The sequence below is a fragment of the Centrocercus urophasianus genome, unplaced genomic scaffold (genome assembly GCF_019232065.1).
Source record: "Centrocercus urophasianus isolate 14NV4802_14NV808 unplaced genomic scaffold, USGS_Curo_1.0 seq_9, whole genome shotgun sequence".
NCBI lineage: Eukaryota > Metazoa > Chordata > Aves > Galliformes > Phasianidae > Centrocercus > Centrocercus urophasianus.
In genome coordinates, this window is record NW_024885532.1 from 9,333,958 (window position 1) to 9,355,715 (window position 21,758).

Sequence of the window (21,758 nt, forward strand, 5' to 3'; positions counted from 1 at the left end):
TAAGTTTTTATTCATTCAAATGTTGACACTATCCAGATATGCCTTTGTTGCTTTACTTCTGTAAAGAAATACTAAGAAAGTTTAGAAAGAAAGGCATTTTAAGAAATATTAAGAACAGCAGATGATCCATTAAATGTATTTCACGAAAGGCAAGGAGAATAGGCTCACGTCTGTCATTCAGTCCTGTCACAAACAAATCACTGTCAGTAGTTGCTCAGGTTTGAGAAAGCACTGTTTGTTTGCGGACAGCTGGGATGCCTGCAGTCTTTTCCTAAGGGCATTTAAATAATCCTTTATTTATTAAGAGCTTTGCTTGCAGTATACATTAGGGCAGCAGAGCTATGGAAAAGGGGAAGGGGCACAACTTTGTACTCAAATATTTTAATAAAGACTGTACGCCTGCATAAAGACAGCTGTGTGCACAATAGCAGTACTATCATGTCTGCAAGACTGAGTGATGTGAGTGTGCTCAGCATCCTTGATTTTCCTTCCTTGCATTTTTTTACACAGTGCAGAGCTCAAAGCAGCTGAAGATCTGGTTACTTAGGGTTGCAAGTACTTGGTTTAAGACATGAGCCTTTATAAATGACAAAAAGACGGCCGTGCCCCATCAACGTTTCAGATGCCAGCTGTGCAGTGCCTTTCCCCTGTTGTAGCTGAGACTTGTATTTTTCCTACTGAAAGGAACTTGACCCCGTTAGACATCAATCAGGGCTCAAGCATCAAAATGATAGAGGCTATTTAAGTGTTTGGATCTTTTGGAAAATCAGGTTTCTAAGCACCTCTTACAGCTGTATTCTTGTCCTAAGCAAGTAGGAGCAGCATCTGGCTGCAGAGAGTGAATATTTGCAAATAAACATGCAGCAGAGTAATTCAATCCTCTTGTCTGCTGCCCATCTGTATTTTCTTTCAGTAATGATCTTCTCCTTACTTCCCGATCTTAACAGGCATATAAGATATGTAGCTGAACCCCAATAGAAGGACAGTGCTTTTCTAAAGTGTGTTTAAAATTTTTCAAAGGTGTGCTGTATTGCTCCTGTACAAAGAAGGCAGCACAGCTCTGCTGGCATTACCCACCTTCTTGACACCCACACAGAAGTGTCAAATAAGATGTGTGACAAACTAGCATTCTTCTTTTGCATTCATAATTATCTTTCTGTCATTTCTTTTCTGAGCCGTGGACTCAGTATACTTTCTTTTCCATTTTGCACACTGCAGCAAACAAGCTGGTAGGATACGATTTTTTGTCATCTTTTCTCCCCTTTTTTAATAACAGAGTTAGAAATCCCTTTAATACAACTCTCGTGGAATAAAATGAAATTACTGGAAGTGTGTGCTCAGGGAATATGAAATGACTGCTTCGTAAATTGGAAAACCACTAGCCAGAACTCCCAGCATTGTGTCTAATTGGCTGAAGGGGAAGGAAACGAGCTCACACACAATGTTTGCAGGTTATACTTTAAAATACATCAGAAAAGTATAACGCACATCCAAAGAATTGTCTTTCAGAAGCAGTAATACAAGACTATTAGAATGTTACAAAATCCAAGGGTATAGGCCTATCAAAAGAAAAAATCTCTAGGGGAGATTTAGACATCAGATGAGAAAGTTGTTTTTTACAACTTTTTTGAAGTTGTTTTTTACTCTGGAACAGGTTGACCAGAGAGGTGGTGGATGCTGCATCCTTGGAGATACTCAGGATCAGAGTGAACGGAGCTCGAAGCAACCTGATGGAGCTGTAGGTGTCTCTGTTCATCACTAGAGAGTTGGACTAGATGACCTTTAAGGGTCACTTCCAACTCAAAGTTCTATGATTCGAAATATCTGGGAAAGGCAAACTCATCTCCCTCTTTGGTTCTAAAAATGCATGTCTTTTGTTATAAGACAGGCTTACTGGATAGATGACACAAATTATTTTATAGGCATGTAAAGTGTCTGCAGTCAAACCAAGGCCAGCTTTAAAAGATCAGGAAGATCTCTTGTGTTATAGTTCGGCAGTCAGCCTCAGTGGTTGCTGGAAGTGCTATGGAATGTGGATGCACTTTTCTGTGGTGTAAGCAGTCCCTCAGTTAGCCTACAGAATGGCCACGTTGGATTATTTATGATCTTTCCATAATTTTATTCTGTGGTGAGCGGAAACTTTCAGGCAGGCTGTTTGCTTAGAGTTAGTATTCAACAAATGATGAAAATCTAGATCTATAAACACAGTAAAAAACCCGATCCAGCAAGTGTTTGAACAAATTTGACTTCTGAAGAGACCTTAAAATATTCAGGTTTTGACCACCACTGGGTATCACCTAGACTAATTTCAGTGTATCTGAAGGCAAATTACAACAAGGAGCTCTTCTAAGTATCTAACACTCAGGTCTTCATATGGTAATGATGCTTTACCGCATGAATTAGTGCTTTGAAATTGCTTGAGCACTTCAACTTCTGATCCAGTTCAGGGCTGAGAGACTGGCAAATTTCAGAGTATTTTTATACCATCATTGTAACAATCCTACGTAGGTGCATTTTAAACTGTACTATGTTTTACCACTCTTTGACTTAACCTGAAGGGTTTCATAGTATGGGACAAGCTGTTTATCGTAAATGCCCCTTATATCCTTCATAGGTGATGTACAGGGCCATGCATAGCATAATTCGAATAATTGCATTCACATCCAGATACAATTCCTATTTGTAGCACAGCATGAAAAAGATTTTATGGTTCAATTTTCACGTGGCTGTACCATATTTAGGGCTCTATTTTTTTTGTTTAGGTTAATCCATGAGTGGTTTCCCATCACGCTTTAGTAAAGACTTTGAAAGTATCCTCAATGCAATTATAGACTTCTTGGTTTTTTTTTCCCACACTGCCAAAATCTGTGCCATTTTTCTGCCTTAATGTGAAATAATCACTTACTACATAAAACACACTTGTATGAAACTGCATTGTATGTGGTAGCCTATAGAGACAGATTAGGCAAGACACACAAAGAAAGCATTGTATCGTAATAATTATACATTATATTTTTAGATATAATATTTAATAATAGTCAGAAGACAATAAACATCCAATATTCATTTAGTTTAGGACTGTTTTTACAAACCTGTATAGCTACAAAACTTCATGTTAGCAAGAAATTTTGTTAATAGTGCTAACAATTTGTTTGCAGCAGAAACCAGGCTATTTGTCTAAATTAGGGAATTTGAATGCAAAGTAGTGCTTAGGCCATTGTAGTCTTATGATTTAAATTTGCTTTAATAATAAGCATATGTAACTTATTTATCTTCAGAATAATGTTAAATTAAACATTTCAAATGCACATACACCAAAGTATTCGGAGGAAATAGCAAAAAAGAAGTAAACACTGACTAAATAAAATCTATTAATTTTCAAATATCAAAACAATGAACAGAACTGTCTCATCCTTTCCTGAAAAATTCATCATTTTGCTGTCTCATTGGTTCACAAAGTTTTGGTTAGTCAGTTTGCTTCCTACATCAAAAAAGGACAGGTAACAGAGCTTATATTTCTAGCAACTTCCTGCATTCAATCAACACTGCTATTCCCAAATGGAAAAAAAAAAAAAAAAAAAAAAAGAAATCATCTTCCAAATAGTGGAATGAAACAACATTTTCATTTATGGTAGATGCTAGGTGACAAGTGAATGACAGGCCACTGTGCTTGCTGGGGAGGGAGTTTCTATAAGAGCATGTAGCTACAAAACAAGGGGAAATGGCTTTAAACTTTAAGAGGGTAGATATAGACTAGAAATAAGGAAGAAATATTTACTGTGATGGTGGTGAGGCACTGGAACAGGTTGCCCAGAGAGACTTTGGATGCCCCCTCCCTGGAAGCATTCATGGCCAGGCTGGATGGGGCTGTGAGCAACCTGGTCCAGAGGGAGGTGTCTTGCCTATAGCAGGGGGTTGGAACTAGACAATCTTAAGGGTCTCTTTCAACCCAAAACATTCTATGATTCTGTGATTCTATGATTTGTCTGTAAAACCTTTCTTCGCATCAGAATACTACATGGAGACGCAAATCTAAAGATCTGGGAATTCCCTAAGGATGATGTCTTGAATGTGCTGCATCTCATCACCGCTTTGAAAGCAGGATGGGACAGAACCAATCTTCTCTGTTCATGGAATTGATTTTATCTTCCAACCATTTCTCTCCATTTTGAGAAGAACTGATGGATACTTTGCAGGCTCACTAACCACCCACTAAAACTTGCATTGGTTTCAAATCCACTAGAGTTCATACTAACAGAGTATATTTTTAATTACCAAAACATAATCATTTAGTTACTAGTAGTAATTAGCAGTGCTATTTACATATGGTGAAATTGTTATATACAGCAGAAGAATTTACATTTCCTTGCACATTGTACATCAACAATAATGGGACTCTGATCTTCTAAAGCCTATGTTGTATGCATGTGAAATAACATTAAATCTACTAATGTAGAAGATCCCGAATCACTCAAAATATTTCTCATTTCCAAATATAGCTTCTCGAGGTGAAAGTATTATCCTTGCTGCATGAACACTATTTTTTTTCCAAGTGACATTCTGACATTGTTTAGTGACACAGTTTGCCTAGTTCAGATGAACTGACATAGTTTTCCATGTTTTCTGTCAAGCTGGATTTCCATATTCTCTTAAACAAATGAACTTAGAAATGACCATTTTCTAGCTAGGAAAGATACTAATTATAGATCATCTTAAAAAGATGAATACAGGCTACCTTGCAAGAAACAAATATCTGGGCCGTTGCATAAGAAGATACGCAGATGAAAATAAGAACTGAAACACTTATTAGCTATTTGCATTTTAGCTAAACTTAGAAAAAATGATTTGCACCATTCCTTGAAAGTACAAAAGATAGCACAACAATTCTCTGTTTTTTATCACTGAAAGTGTACTTTGTGGAACTACTTTTCTCTTGTTCCCTAACTCCATTTCATTCTGCCCAGGCATTTCTGCCTATGGAAAGCTGTATGGTGGTGTGAAATCTGCAGTACCATCAGATCTGTGTGCAGTGGTTTGGACTGGAATCATTTGAGTGGTAGATGACTGAATCCCATTACAAAATGCAGCAGAGCTTGTATGGCATTGATAACTTATTTTTTATATCATGTATCTCAGACAATTAGAGTACTAACTTCCTCGTTTTCTTCTTTGTCAGAAATTCCAGATTATTAGAGTACGCAAATTCCTAGACACAAGATGTTATACTAATTTGATTAAGCTGAGGTACATTAGATGCTTATTAACTGGAAAAAATAGATGACTGATTCTAAGTATGCTTCCATATTACAAATTAAAAAGCAAATAACTCAGTTGTTCCTGACGTTGGCTGTCTATGACAATATGACAAAGCATTTCTCAGTTACATTAAAAACAAATAACTTCTTTGGAAATAAACACAGAAAAAATACATCAGATCTGTACAAAATACCTTAGAACTTTGTTTATTTTGAGGAATATTTGTTATATTTTATACAAAAATGAATTTAATTATGGAATGGTAAAATGCTGTAGACTAAGTATCCCTATGTGTACACAATTTTCAAATATAGAATTCTGGTTCAGGACAGCTTAATCTCTGTTTTGGAAATATGAATACACACGTTTACTTTGAAGCATAGATTTGAAATCAGCTTCAGTGGAAGTTAAGGATGAGTTTAAATAAGGGTGCTTTTGTGAACAGTAGTTATCAATGATGTCCTCGAGCTCCATATGTTTGGGAAGAATTAAGGCACTGAAGAGTGTAAGAATGGATACCACTGAGGTATGCTGGTGCTGCAAGGCCTAGCATAGACTGAACCGACCTGAATGTCAGACAAGTTTTTATATCATCTGCTAGTTCTGTCTGTTGCTGTTGAAAATGTTCTACCAGAACATGGAGAACAAGCTGATATTAACCTAATATGGCTATAACGTAGTAGTTAAAGGCTCCACATGTGAAGCAAATGAAAAATATGCATGACTACTGTCATGACTGATGACTGATGTTCCCCATGACAGTAAAGATATGCAGAAAGACTAAGAAATCTCAAATGCATTACGAATATGAGGAGGATGATGCTGGGTCAGACAGAAGAGCTGTGTTTTCTCGGATGTACTCTTCACCACTGCTAAGTGCTAAGCAGGTGTAGCAATGGGAATACCCACAGCCAGTCCAACCCCTGTTTTCCAAGGAGCTGATCACTGCTCTGTGAGAGAGGCAGCTGGAAAAGTAGTTTTGCATTTCCTTTCTGTTGTCCTGCTGGAGAATCTGAATTGGTATATTTCTTTCTGTGTTTATATTTACATTGGCACTTCATTGGGAAATGCAGACTCAAAAGTTCAGCCCTACCTGAATGAAGAAAGTCGGGCTGGTCCCTTCTCTAGTGAGGAGCCATTGGTTATCTTTGCTTTTGAGAAAGGGAGCAATGAGAAATGGATCCAGTTGGTGACTTTCCCGGAAGAAGATGGGAATTTTTCAAAGGAAAAAACTGCAATAGTATTAGCCTGAAAGTTGTAAGGGTGGCACATGAGAGCCAAATATCTTTGTGAGCTGCAGCCATGGAGATTGTACAGGGTTTGTTGCTAAGTTAGAGTGATAGCAGCTGCTGCTCCAGGCAAATGGCTTTGTAGAATTAGAAACCATTAGTGTCTGAAGTGACACATTCAGAAAATGTCTCTACATGAATCATTAGCTCACATAGCAAAGCTGCAGCTTGCTGATATCACAACATTTTCCCCACTTTCGAGAGTGTTTGTTTGTTTGTTTTTGTTTTCTTGTTTTTTGTCTCAAACATTGTGGTGGTTGTCTTAGCTAGTTTATTCTCTGTATGTCAAATTGGTGGTAAATGAAGGTGTTTTCATATATTAGAACAACATGCATGTTTATATTTGTAAAGCTGTTTCAAAGATGTAATTGAAACCCTGAAGAGCTTTTGCTGTTTATGCTTCTGAGAGCCACGCTAAAGAGCTTCTTGCAAGTTTCCAGTTTGAAGAACTGCAGAGTAATTATTCAAGTGTTTATGTACAAGTAAAAAAAATTTCTTTCAGAGACAATATGTTGCTGAAGATTTCAGTTCTCCCTTTTCTGTTTCAGCTGCCTTTTTTCCAGTTCAAAATACTCTACATTCTTAGAACTGTTCTTGTTTCTTTTCGTAGAATATCTTTGTGTAGAAGCTGAAAATGAATTTGTAAATCACACACAACCCAATATTTTTATTTCCATAATACATGCAATTTTCATTTAGTTATTAATCAAAATGGCCATGTTTTCTTTATTGTACCAATCTGGCTGTTGTCCCAGCATTGCTTTTTGAAGCTATCATAAAATCTGTGTCACACTGTGTCGTAAGACAAGAATGAAAATAATAGGAGTGTTTTACTTTAAGTCACCTTTAAGTATGTTCTCTGCAGATTACTATGGCCAAGTACGAGTAAATGAGGAAAAAAAACAACCTAGTGGATATTTTTGATTTAGATCTTTGAAATGTTAGTGAGTCATAAGTCAATAGTTCATAATATTACAATTATTCTTACTAAATGCACAACAGATCAAAATAATGTATGTTTTTAATAGAATTTATGCAGGAAAGCACTGACAAAAAATACTAGAGTACTTGTAATGTTTGCTCCTACATCAAACATGTTGAAAAGAGACTTAACAGCCCACCAGAGAATTCACATTTGCCTCAGTGCTGTTAGTAAAAGCTGTAATTATCTGTATCTTTTGAAAATGCCTAAAAGAAAAGACAACCTAGTTCTCAGTTATAGAACAATATAGTACAGCAAAAACATTATCATCCATTTTTTCATTATAAGATGCAGGTGCATATCCAGGAAGAATACTAGCATGATTATTTCTTAGTAAACCTCTGCAGAGTATAACTATCCAGCAGAGCAGTGAAATGAGAACTTCTCTTTATCTCAGCAGAACACTACTGCTGTATGTGTTGGAAAAGAATTTGACTTTCTGGGGTATTTTCATTCTCACAGTCCTGCTTCCTCTCCTTTAATTGTCAATATCCATACGACCTAGTGATTCTGGGGGAGGATTAGAGTTAGCCTAATTGCTTTCCTCTTCACTCTTGACAGCATTAGTGAGTCTGGCATCTTCAACAAAGACCCTTGGGCCTTCCTGCTGCTGAATAATGCAGGCTATAGCTCTGTACCCCAGAGCAACTTTTACCCACTCATTCTGGAGGGCTTAGCAGAGTGAGGTATGATCCCAACAGAAGCTGAGCACAGTCTGAGGCAGGAATAAGCAGAGCTGGCAGTGACCTAATTGGGAGTCATGGGACCGAGAGGGACTGTGACCGTGCCTAGATCCTGGTCAAAGTTGTCAAGGATTGTGCTTGGATTTGCTTTATTGAAGCACTAAAGCAATCTCTGAAACCTTTGAATTTTTCATCTGACTCTACTTTTTTTACAGCTGAAACCTACTAGTTGAGAGGAAACTTCCAAATGCTTTGTGACAGGGAAAGGACGACTGCCCTTTTTACCCCTGAAATTTTAAATGCTAAGTAACTGTGCTATTATGTATGCAGTTCAGAGGAAAAGCAGTGAAGAGAAAAGTCAGAGGAGTGAGGACTTCTAGAAACGAACAGGTATCTCAGGTCAGTTGAAGGATTAATCTAGGCCAATACTGACTTTTTTTCCCAGTAGTGTCTTTGTATGTAATAACACCTCGTGGATTTCTAGTCCATGACATCATGTAATTACTTTCTGAACATCTCTGAGCTTTTGGCACTTCCAACATCTAGCATCAGGAATGAAGAGGTTTTTTTGTTGTTTTTTTTTTTTTTTTTTTTTTTTTTTTTTTTCCAACCTGCAACTGGATTTTGTTTGAAGACTCCTAGTTTTTGTACGGGAAACACATAACCATTTATTATTCATCTTCTCACTTCTGTGATCTTTTTTTGTCCTTGTCAAACTGTTCCCTTAGTCATCGCTTTTCCAGGATAAAGAGCCCTTTTCTAGTTGGTCATTCCTTGTCATTTTCTGCCTCTAGTCAGTCTTCTGCTATTTTCATCTCCATCATGGTTCCTTCTGTTCTCCTGGTAGAGCTCACAACGTTGTTATACTGAGTCCTTCATATATTGTTCTGTAACTTGGAGCTTGGAAGTGGGAAGCTGAACTGGAGCAGATCAAAAGTATATTTACTATCCTGACTCAGGATGTCCATTAGCACATGCCTGGAAAAGCACAGAAAAGTAGGCTGTTCTTGAAGTTTTGCACTTTCAGCCTCAGATTCATGCACTGCAAGTTGGTTTTATCTCCTGATTTAATTTATACGAGTCTAAGACTTCTCCAAAAACCATCCTCCATCTCAGCTTTGTTCTACATTGAGCGTCAGCAATGAAGTGAAAAGATGGCTCTGTGTCCTGCTGATTGTATGTTTTATTTCTTGGGATGCTTAAAAATAGGAAGAGATTTCCCTTTCAAGAGAGATTGCCTCATCTCTCTTGACAATTGCCTGATAAAATGTGCTGAAAAGCAAACAAGATCTGAATAACCAGAAATAAACAGAAAACAACAATGATTTTTTATATTCATCCTGAGAAGTTACTTTCTGGAGAAAAGTAAAAGCCAAAACCTACCGACTTTGAAATCTGAATCTACCCTGCCCCAGATTTGTTCTGTAGGAACAAAGAAATAGACAATACTGGAAAATACAGTAACTGTAACAGATCTTGAGTGATTGCTCTGTTAAAAATGGACTGAAATCTTGTTTTGCGGGATACGAATGCTCTGGAGAAACTGACATGCATCCATCCCTACAAGCCTTCTATTACATCTATAAACCTTCACTGAATAACATTTTAGTGGACCTACGAAGCTGATCATATGTACATTTAAAGACTGCATTAAAAAAAAAAAAAAAAAAGAATCTCTTGAAATGCAATTATAAACTGCTACTTCAGCACAGATCTTTTAAATCACTTGGAAATAATTAACTTCAGAATGATTTATTGCAGAGATTAATCTTTCAGTTAGATTCTGAAGTATGTTGCTCGCTACAATTTTAATGGATCCAGAGTGATAGCATTATGTCTTCATTGCCATCCAATAGATGTACTGCCTCAGTATCTCTATGCATATGACACTTATTTTCGCTACACATATCTGATTAGATGTTATTGTATTTTGAACACTATCTTTTCCTGATGCAAGAATTTTATAAAAGTCAAGCCCTGAAGAGTCCCACAGATGAGATCTTTCAATTTTTCACAGTAGACATTATTATCATGCTGAATCGTAAATTGGTTGTCATCCAATCCGTTGAAGTCATATGAGCCATGAGAGCTTAATCATGAATGCAAGGTCCTATTGATTTTTGATTAACAATGACAGTGTATACAATCTGTGGACATTGCAGGCATAATGTTCTCATTTTCTGAGAAACGGCTCTTCGTGGAGTTAATTTAATGTCTATATCATAATGAATTTGAATGTAAGTAACACAAAGGATGCATTTGGATGCATATTAGTTCTTGAGTTCACATTTTTTGGTACGCTAATAGGCCTAACTTCTCTGGCACTCAGGAGAAAACAGCTTCTTTTCTATATATAAAAACTGAAGAAATTCTGTAGACATTTTTACTCTCTGTGAAATCTCCCAGCTTTGCTGAGAAAAGCAGTCTGCCTTGCACAGTTCAAGATCTCTGACTTTTTATGTATTTCAGCCAGACTGAGTGTAATCCTTAGCCTGCTGAAAGTATATTCATCACTTGTTTTTCCTGGAACCATGTTTTAGCCTCATAAACACTAAGTTGTGTCATACCGGAAGGAACCAAGCATTATATTTCCTACTTAATTCTTTTGAGGATCCAATTTTTTTTGTATTGTTTGATTTCATGATCCCTTTATCAGCCTCTTTACGTTTCATTCCCAGTGTACAGGGAGGACATCAAAGTAAGGAAGAGAAGCTAGCTGAAAGAACATGCCAGAAGTTGCGCATGACAGTCCCTTCCTGAGAAAACATTTGAGCTTGAGTAAACCTCTGTTTCCTTTCCAGATCATGCATATGTCTCACATAATACTTTTCAGATAAACACCTTCTCTACAGCAGATATCTTTACTCAAGCTAATAAAAGGGAATTCCTGAAGCATCTGCTACCACAATCCCTTCTTAAAGAGTCCATTTTTTATTGCATTTATTTTCAGTATTTTTTGTCAGAGTTGAAATAGTAAAAATAACTTGAGCCTTTTTGTTATTACAAGTTGACATGAAAAAGTAATAGCAAAATGATTGCATGAATTAACCAGAATAGCTTTCTGCTGGAATGAACCTTTCTACACACCCCAGTGCATTTGTTAAAAAGCTTCTTTTGCTTGCTACAGCTACAGCTTTATCTGTACCAGCCCACAGCTTCCTCTTGCTCACAATACATTTCATCACCTACAAGACTGTATCTGATCTATTAGCCAAAAAGTCCGAGCAATTGGCACATATAGAGCAGATGGCAGAGCAGTAGCTGGGGAGCTTGTAGTTCATGTGCTAAACTGGAGCTTCCAGTCTGCTTTGAAGTAAATTCAAGTTTAATAACACTGCTTTTCCTTAAAATTTGTCTTCTCTCTTTATCAACCAGTAAAGCCTGGGTGTCACAGGAAGGAGTAATCTCGTGGTAATGAGATTTCAAAAGAAGAGTTAAGTTTGTTTCTTTAAAAAAGGAAGGACATGAGATGTAGGAAGTACTGAGAATGGCAACTAGTATTATGAGAAGTTTACAGGATTTTACAGTTTCTAACACCAGAAGAGCCTCCTTTGTGTAACGTTCAAGTCTAGATGCACACAGCCAACCAGCATGTGAGCATCTCCATGTATGCCTACATTTTGCCCCAGCAGATTTCCTCAGATGGTCTAAAAGCCTGGATAGAAAATTTCCACCCTACATGAAGATCGTTTCAATGTACTCTCAGAGATCATTATCGCTTTTACTCGTGGCAAATCCAGATGTTTCAGTTCTATAACTGTGAGAGCCAAAGAAGAACAAGGGTTTTACTCTCAGTACCACCTATGGCTTTTGTGTTAACAATGTCTCTATAGCTGTAGCAGTTTCCTCTCTTTTCCTTATTACCTCCAGAAACTAATTTTCTCAGAATCTCAGAATAGTTGAGGTCACCAGGGATCTCTAAAAGCCCTCTGTCCAACCACCTTATCAAGAACGGCTGCCCAGGACCACGTCCAGTTGGGTTCTGAATACTTAAAAGGATGGAGACTCGCCTTTCAACTTATTGCAGTGTTCACCAGTCTTTACAGTAAAAAAAGTGGGTTTGTTTTCTTCAGATGGAATTTCACATGTTCCAGTTTGTGTCCACGTGTTTCAGTAAATTTGTGTCCGTATTCTGTGGGTATACTTATAGTGTGGGATTAATCTCAGCTACAGACTCAACCCACTCAAAGTAAGTTTCTAAGGCAATAAGTCTATACAGCTAAGTGAAAACGTGCCAGGTACAGACTGAGGTGCATGTACCCATTGTGGCACAAGCCCCTCTTTGGCTGGTTTGTCAGAGTTGGAGCAGTCCCAAGAAGAGCTAGGAGAATGGATTGAGTACTGTGGGTGACAAAGGGTTGACAGTTTAAGCTTGCTCTCTAGCAATCCCTTCCTGTCGCTTACACCTGTAAGCAGTTGCATTGATTCACTTCTAAACAGGACTGAGAAAAGAGTTATAATCATAGGATTTAACTTCTTTATCACACAGAGAACTTGTGCTATGAATGTAGCATTCCCTCGATGTGCAAATGTGTAGTCTCTAAAGAGAACATAGGAAGGGAGAGATTTAAAACAAGTACTGACCATATAAGGGATAAATACTGAGAATGTCATTTCCATTTGTTCACTTATAAAACAAACAGCATAGTAATAACATCTAAAAATGACTTTATGTTGTCTTTTTCACAAACTTTTGAGGTTGGATAAGATGCAACAGAAACAAAGCCACACAGCTTCAAATCTAGAAGAAACATTTATTAACTGGTTCAGTGTTCTGTGTATCAGATAATTCCTGCATCAAATCCCTAATTTAAAGGTGTAGAATATAGTTTTTAAACCCTCATAGAATAGATAAGTTTTTCCAGTGAATAACCATTTACAGATAGGATAGCTAAAAATATATACCATTCCCTTAGGTCTAAATTTGGCCACTCTCTTGTGTGAGACTTTTATTTTCTACTTGGTGGATACTATAAACAGAAATCAGGTGTTTTTGGTTTTTTTTTCTTTCTTTTTTTTTTTTTTTTTTTTCCTTGCTCTCATTGATTGTTCAAGAGCTTCAAAGAATTTTTGTGGTCTGGAAAAATTTTAAAAATCATTTTCACTACTCAGCTGTAACAGAATCACAAAATTTCAGGGATTGGAAAGGACCTCAAGAGATCGTTGAGTTTAACACCCCTGCTAAAACAGGTACCTTACAATAGGTTGCACAGGTAGGTATCCAGATGGGTCTTGAATATCTCCATAGAAAGAGACTCCACAGCCTATCTGGGCAGCCTGTAACTGTCACTAATTCATGCACATCCTTTTTGTATCACAGATGTCCGACTTCCAATTATTACCTTTCCAGTGATTCCACTGCTATCCTCCATGGTAATTTTCCAGTACTGGTATGTATGTACTCAAATTAATCATGTTATATTTTACAGTATTGCACTGTGACTGATCCTGGGTCTTGTAGGTAATTTGTGTAAAGAACAGGAAACCAAATCCATTTCCTAAATGTCAGATCAGCGATTTACTTTCTGCAGAATCACTGGAAAATAAATCAGAATATAAGCCAAAGCTCATGGAAGTTTTCTGGTTAGTCTCAGCAGGTTTGGAGCCAGGAGTTACTTCATCTTTGGCATTACCTCTACATAGCTCAGTTTAGATCAAGCATTTATTTTCTTTTACAGAAATTACTTCAAGGAACAGTGTTTTTTTTCTGCTCTTTCTTTGATTATGTGCATCAGCACTACCACATGATAGAAAACTTCCTTTTGTATGCAACACTAAGTGAAAATGTTGGAAACTTATTAGGAAATTTTAGGGAGCTTTTCTACATGAAGACAGAGAAAGGGATGAGAACGTTTGCAACCTTCACATAAAGAATGTGTAAATGACATTGTCTTCAACAGGGACCTCATTTTCAACACCGAAAGGTATTTTTTGGGGTTCTTATGTGGGAGAGGCTGGGGAGAAGACTGGCCATCTACAATTGTCCAGGGCTTCACTTGGTTTCTTGCTCATCAAACAATTATGCCTTTTAAGCCTTTTACTTGTAACATACGTTAATTCTGCATAAAGAAGGCTTAATTAGTTCCTTGTTTCTTGACACATCTGTTGAAGGGACAGATTGCTACTACATTTCATTTGGTCACTTGTATTCTTTGTTTCTAGTGTTTAGCTGATGTCCCTGTGGATTACTGTTTACTGCTGTGCATTCTTTCATCTTTCCAGCCAGAACTGCTTGCTATTCATCTAGGTAGAAGGCCACGTGTTGCTTATGTCTTTCTACTTTTGCCATAAAACAAACATATTTAAATGTGTTAGTAAGTCCAAAAAAGAAAGTTTAATGATGTGCTTAGGACTTTTGGTGGAGATACGACATTTTCTTACTAGTGCAGGAAAACTGCAGCAGATGAGAATCTAATCTTGGGAACTAGGGTGAAATTCAGACAACTTTACAGAAACAGCAAGGAATTGGATAAGCTAGAGGTTTCTCAAATCATAAACTGTGCTGATAACACCACTTTTCATCACTTTTGGAGCCCTTTAATAATAGTGCAAAATAAAGGAGTACTCTGTGCTCATGATTAAAATTGCTTTCAAGAGGGAGACTAAAATGTCTAAGCAGTAGTTATTCTGTGTCACAAGAGGAAAAGAGGGGGCTCATAAACAAGAGTGAAGGACTTTTTAACCATTTGAGGTAAGGACAACAATTTTACATCCATTTCTTCCTCTGATAGTAGCACAAGTGGGTACTCTGAGAGGACAGGAAAGCCTTACTCGCTCCAGTAACATGTAACTAGGTAAGTCCTGTTGCATTCTTCTCCTTTCACACATGCAGTAAAAATAGTCTTTATAAATATTCCATCCCCCAGTAACCATTCTGATAAACCCTAATCTTGTGCAGAGAGACCTTCAGAGTACCAGAAATTCATGTCAGGGAACAAGCGCCCACAACCCCAGCACTTCAGAATTTGCAGTACTGACACCACAGTGCAAGATATGACTGAATAATAATGCACCAAGTAAGTAATTAGTGTAATTAAGAGAAGGAGAGCCTTACTAACAGAAAACATCTTTAGGTAAGTTAGTTATATATCTAGGCTAACAACTGAAGTTCTTATTAATTCTTTGTGGTACCTCAAAGGAGAGATTTCTCTGGTCATTACACAATGGAGCCATTTTAGTCTGGAGGTTTCTATTATTTTTGCACTAAGCTAATACATCATCACTAAGGCAGATGTCTATACCTATTAGTTAGCATTGAGCTGTTTTTGGTAACCTGGAAAATACTTGCTCAGCTATTGCATCTTTACCTTTACCTGTCCCAGCTTTGTTTACTCTGAAGAATATGGGTGAGGCTTCTTTGCTTCCTGGTGTGGGTAGTTGCAATCTCTTAAGGCCCTGAATGTAGTTATGATTTTAAAATCTTCTTCATATAACATATCTAAAATTTAGATGTTAAAGATCGAAAAGATTGATTTACCACTGTTAGAAGGAAAACCTGATTAGGATACATAAGTCAGCTTGTTCTTTTTATATCTATTAATTTCAGATGTTTGCAGATGCACTCAGAAATCAAGATAACGTTTACATACAAGTTAAAGTATTTTTCATATCAGCATACCTAAACGCTTCAGAATGAAAGATGAAATTCGAAGATACTGTCATGAGCCCTAGTATCATCTGATGATTTATTCTTGGGTCTATTATAAGATCTACTCACACTACCTATATGATAAAATAAAGAACATTCTCCATCGTTGTGTTCTACTTGAGAGGTATTACTGCCTTCTCTTGAAATACTTTGTACACTGGCATTTTGTCTGTGTTTTTTTGGTAGCCTACAATGGGATCATTTAAAATTTGTGCTGTTAAAACTCTTATGCCTCATAAAAATCCAATGCTACATTACATATTATGCTTCTGTCACTTCATGCAAGGAGTCTGCTCAAGGTCCATCTTCAGTTTGCAAGCTTTACATTTTACCATTTGCATTATGTTTGATCACTGTTTATTTGAAATGAAATGAGAACTTCCGCATCTAAATCTGCTGCAGACATTTTGCCTGTATGCTGGTACATGACAGGTATAATTTTAGGAGATTACTATTTTATTCCTATGACATATTTTTATGCACTATATAACAAAACTTGTTTAAATAAAATAAAGATTATATTTAGTGTCTTAGAATTACTCTATTTTTATATTGTCTTATTTTTTCCTCATGTTCTTTCTGCTTACAACACTCAAGCTAACATAATAACTCAGACATATTCTGGGATTTTGATGTTAAGAAATGTTCTTTGCTTCCTGAGGAAGTTCCAGCTGAGTTCAGAAAAGCTTGAGTTTATTTGAGTAGTCTCTCTAGTACTCCCCTTTATGAAATGATTCAGTTTACCATGAGCTTAAGCAGGACATACATGAGCAGCCAGAAGTCTGGCTTATTTCCAGATTCACTGAATTTCCAACATTCAAATTTTGTAGGCAAACCCCAGACTGACTGGGCAAGCAAATGGACTATTTTGGCTTGTTCACTCATCTTTTAGTGCAGTATACCCTATTAACAGCACATTAAATGCCTTTACTCACAGGATCTCATATGCTCTGTGTTGTGTTGTCAATGACTGAAGCTGTCTTCAAGTCAATTTTTGTGCCTACTGAAATATCAGCTAGCTTTAATCAACTTTTCCCCAAATTGGGCTCTGTAAGAAAGAAATGATTATATATAGTTTTAAACTGCATCTTATTTCTAGAGCTCATGCCTTAAACAGAAAAGAACTGACAGAAAAAAAAATGATACATGATATTTTACAAGACTTTTTATATTCAGCGTAAGAGAACTTGAGAAAATGAGGAATGTCGGCTGGGAAAGAAGTGCAGCAGATTTAGCAGGAAACATTTGGATTTCTTCAGGGCAAATGTTTCTGATTCAAGATGTAAGAAAATCAAACAACAGGGAGATTATTCTATATTCTTTGGCAACTGTGAATGAAATGAATGGAATGAATAAAAACTTGAGACTGAAAGGTCCACTTAAGAATGGGAAAGGAAAAAAAAAGCCATAGAGGAGGAATAACAACTAAAATAATGCTATTGAAGAGCTAATTAGTTAATAAGAAATACAATTACATAATACCTAGCCACAAGTATGTAATGTGATGAAAAGAGACAAAAAGCAGTAAGAGTACATCTGGAGTAAAGCATGAACTGTGCATGAACTATAAACATCAGAGAAAATCAAGCCAGACTTAGGTTAGACTACTGAGGGCAAGTGATAAATATAACATGAACATGTAGGAACAAAATTTTAAAAAGCCAAAGCTCCAAACAAGATGCATCTGCCAAGATATATCAGTCAATTGAGAAGTACAGTTTTAACAGGGAAGGTAAAGGAAAGAGTGAGTTGGTCCGCTGTTCAGTGGAGAGGAAAAGCTCTTGCTGGATGATAATCAAAAGGTCAAATTTTGCAGTTACTTTTTTGCTCTGGTTCTTGCAATTATGGAGTATTACAGTTATTATCAGTGACAAAAAGAAAAACATAAATTTTGAATGGAAACTGAACAGTTTAGATATTAGAGTTTTGCAGGTGAACAATGGCTGAACAAGGGCCTGGGTTGAAAAGTCATCTAGTCAAAAAAATCATTTAGTTTCAACACCCTGCTGTGTTAAGGGTTGCCAGCTAGTAGACCAGGCTGCCCAGAGCCACATCCAGCCTGGCCTTGAATGCCTTCAGGGATGCGGCATTCACAACCTTCTTGGGCAGCCTGTTCCAGTGTGTTACCACCCTCTGGGTGAAAAATTTCCTCCTAATATATAAACTAAATCTCCCCATCTTAGTTTAAAACCATTCCCCTTTGTCCTATCACTATCCACGCATGTAAACAGCTGTCCCCTCTCCTGTTTATATGCTCCCTTCAAGTATTGGAAGGCCACAATGAGGTCACAAGAGAGCCTTCTCTTCCCCAAGCTAAAAAAAAGACTAGTTCTCTCAACCTTTTTTCATAGGAGAGAGCTCCAGCCCTCTGATCATCTTAGAGTACCTCCTCTGGACCCATTCCAAGAGATCTGCATCTTCCTTGGGCTGGGGGCCCCAGGCCTGGACGCAGTACTCCAGATGGGGCTTCACAAGAGCTGAGCAGAGGGAGAAAATCACTTCCCTCTCCCTGCTGGCCACTCCTCTTTTAATGCAGCCCAGGAAATTCAGTCATAAGCTTAATCTCTTCTGAAGGACTGACAAAACAAGTTATTTTATAGCACCTGGAAGACACTAGCAGCCAATACAAAATTATCAAATCCATGTGATTTGCTTTTGCAGGAGGACAAGATTTGAGAACATAAATGTCATTTATTTTCATCTTAGTAGGTTTTTTAATACTCTCTCATGTAACAAATTGGGTAGGTATGCTCTACAAAAAAGCACTGACAGTTTGAGTACAGAAAGGTGGAATATGTTTTACAAGTCATAAATCAAAGACGTGTGCCAAAAAGGCAAATGTGTTTCGTGTGGTTCACAGGGATGTTTCTTTTGTCTTATTGTGTTCAGTTCTGTTCTTAACAGTTTGAAGAGTAAGCCTGCTCATGATGATTTCATGATGATATAGAGCTGGGAGGCATGACAAGACCATAGAATTCAAGATGATCTTTGAAAAGTGAATAAGTAGCTTCAAAACAGTAAGATGAAATTGAACAGCAACAAGTGTAATGTATTATTTGTGTACAGAACTAATCAACTAGGTGCACATGAGAAAGGAAATATCTAGTTAAGTAGCAACACTTGAGAACAAAATTGGTGGGATGCTGTTGAAGTTGTATCCCTAAAGCTGATGGATTGCTCAGTAATTAAGACCAATGTATGTTAAGAAAATTTAGATATGCTTGATCTACGTCTAAGGCCAGGCATGGCCTAATATTTACCTGTAGTTCCTTCTAGCTCTGAGGTGTTTAAAATTCAAAGTAAATTCAATGAGTTACATGCTTATGAAATGAAAACTGAGCTGCCAGTCTGCTTCTAGGAGATATTAAAATAGGGTGATAAGTAACTCTGAAACATGCTAGTAGAACAAAACAAAAAAACATTTTACATATTAAATAAAAACATATTAACAAAACATAAAAAAAGAAGTCATGCATTATTTTAAGATAATATCAGTGCAAAAGAGATATGACTTCTTTTGGCATGCATTTGTGTGAAAACGAGACAGAACACATGTATGAGAAACAGTAGTTTTTAAGTTTTCACTTTCTTCTTAAGGAAATTGTTTTATGGTTATAACCAGGATGGCCACAAACTTGTGTTAGACAGCTCTTTACTAAAAAGTATACATGTGCTACCTGAAACGAAGCGTGCTCTGTATTTGCAGTATGACATTGCATTTAATTGATATAATTTGGACAAAAGTTTAAAATGAAGACTGCATAAATGCATTAGGTAATGTTCTCCTAAATGTATTTGTAACCTGCAGCAATTCAGTCTTTTCTAAAGGCAAAGGCTTTGTTCTTCAAAACTAATTTATAAATTATTTTCAGTTCAAATGATTTAGCAACATTCAAATACGAATTCTTTCACAGGAAAGAAAAATATCCAAGCCTTCAGAAAACTGATTAGCAGGTTTTTAAGTGGAGACCCTTGGGTTGTGAATACCTCTGCTATAATATCAGAAGTGCTCATAAAACAAAACAAAACAAAACAAAACAAAACAAAAAACCAAAAAACTTCAATTTTGAGAATGCAACTGCAGATAAAATAAGGCTCTTTCACCACTAACTTTCAATGTAAAAGTGAAATAAGATTACATGAAGTAAGGAAAAAAGCAAAGATGTAGAAAGCTCGGTTTTTATCTTGACTATCATGATTTGTGAGGAGCCTCTTAAAATAATATGTTGTTTACAGAAATTCTTCATATGGCCGTGATTTGATAAGCGAAGGTTTAGAATATAATCAGCTGTTCAAGTTGTACTTGGCTCAGTGTAGAAGTATAGATCCTGAGAAGTGGATACCCCCAAATGAACGCAGTCATTTCTACAATATTTTAAAGTCAGTGCATGTTCAACTCTTTTCAAACAACCCATTTGTGGAAGAAGTCTTAGAGAAGGCTGCTTGATTTTCTATTCACTATCTATATAGCCCAGTGATGCCCAAAACACAGGCAAACAAAATGCATAAAATTCAATTAAAAACAAACATACTGTAGAAACCCAGCTGGTTAGAAGTGTTTGTGTTTTTGTAAAACTTAGCTTTTTTATATATTATATTCTTTCGCATGCTTTAGAATAGTGAATGGATTCCTGGTTAACTGATGTTACAGTATTAATAAGTTAGTTTGTCTTGTGAGGTTCCCAGTGTATTTAAAGCTTTATTCTGAAGGATTAAAAAATGAAGTAGCAAGTAGTGCAAATGTTGGGCTTCTAGTCTCACCTTAAAAAAAAAAAGAATGTATTCCAGTTGACAGCAATGGAGTTATTCTTTATGGGTACTACAGTCTAAAATAATAAAGATTCTTTAGACTCAATCGAATATGCCTTTAGGTCAGTGACTTCATAGATGGCTGCAGTAATCTTCAACTGAGCAGCTCTGGAGGATGTGGTCAGGAAGCTGACATGGCCATGTCCCTGTCTGGTTCTGCCACTGTTAAAGGAGAAAGTGTTGTCCGTCGCCCATTGCCCACTGCTAAGGGCAAACCCTGCCTCAGATTCAAGGCTGTCAATGCCACATCTCCTTCCCAACCAGAAGTCACCTGTGTTGGGTTGGCCATGTCACTATCCACATGGTTACATGGACAGCTGTGACATGAGCACTGTGTCAGTGGGGCTGATGCCAAGAGCCAATGTTCAAAACTACCACCCTTCTATTAGTATTCTGATTCCTTATCTTTATGCTTATGTTCTTTTAGAAGGTTGCCAATCTCTCTGGCTTAGTGTCTGGGGACAGGAGATTTCCATGGGTCGCATTCTCCTCTGGGCCTCTGGGTTTAGGAGGCAAAGGAGAAGAAGCCACTGTTTCATCACAGGCAACCCCTGCCTCCCTGCTCAGGGCCCAGTTCTCCCTTTCTATGTCCTTCTCCTTGCTCTTTCACCTCAGCCTTTGCTCATCCTCCTGGTCTACTCTGGTCTGGTTTCTTTGCTGACACAGCAACTTTTATACTCTCGCTGTGTTGGCCATGCCACTGAAACCTCTGTGACACAGTGCTCTGCCAGCATTTTCCCTGCCTTGACACGGCCACTGCATCACTATGGTGGGTACCAGGAGACAATGGAAGGCCCTGCCATCAGCTACCCCAGAGAGAAAGGACTCCTCAGCTTCACTCAAGTATAATGAAATGGATGAATCAAATAACTCAGACTTGTGAGGAAAATGGCTGACATGGGGAGCCCACTGTCAGTGTTCTCTGTGTGGGGACAGCCTCTCACCCTGGGTTACAGTTGCATTGCTGTCCATCATTACCCAAGCCCATTCCATGCCACCTACCATTGGCCTTGTCCTTGCTGTCAGGGCCAGGGCAGATGGAGGAGCCCAGCATGAGCATGCATCTCAACACAGCAAAATACAAGGTTTTG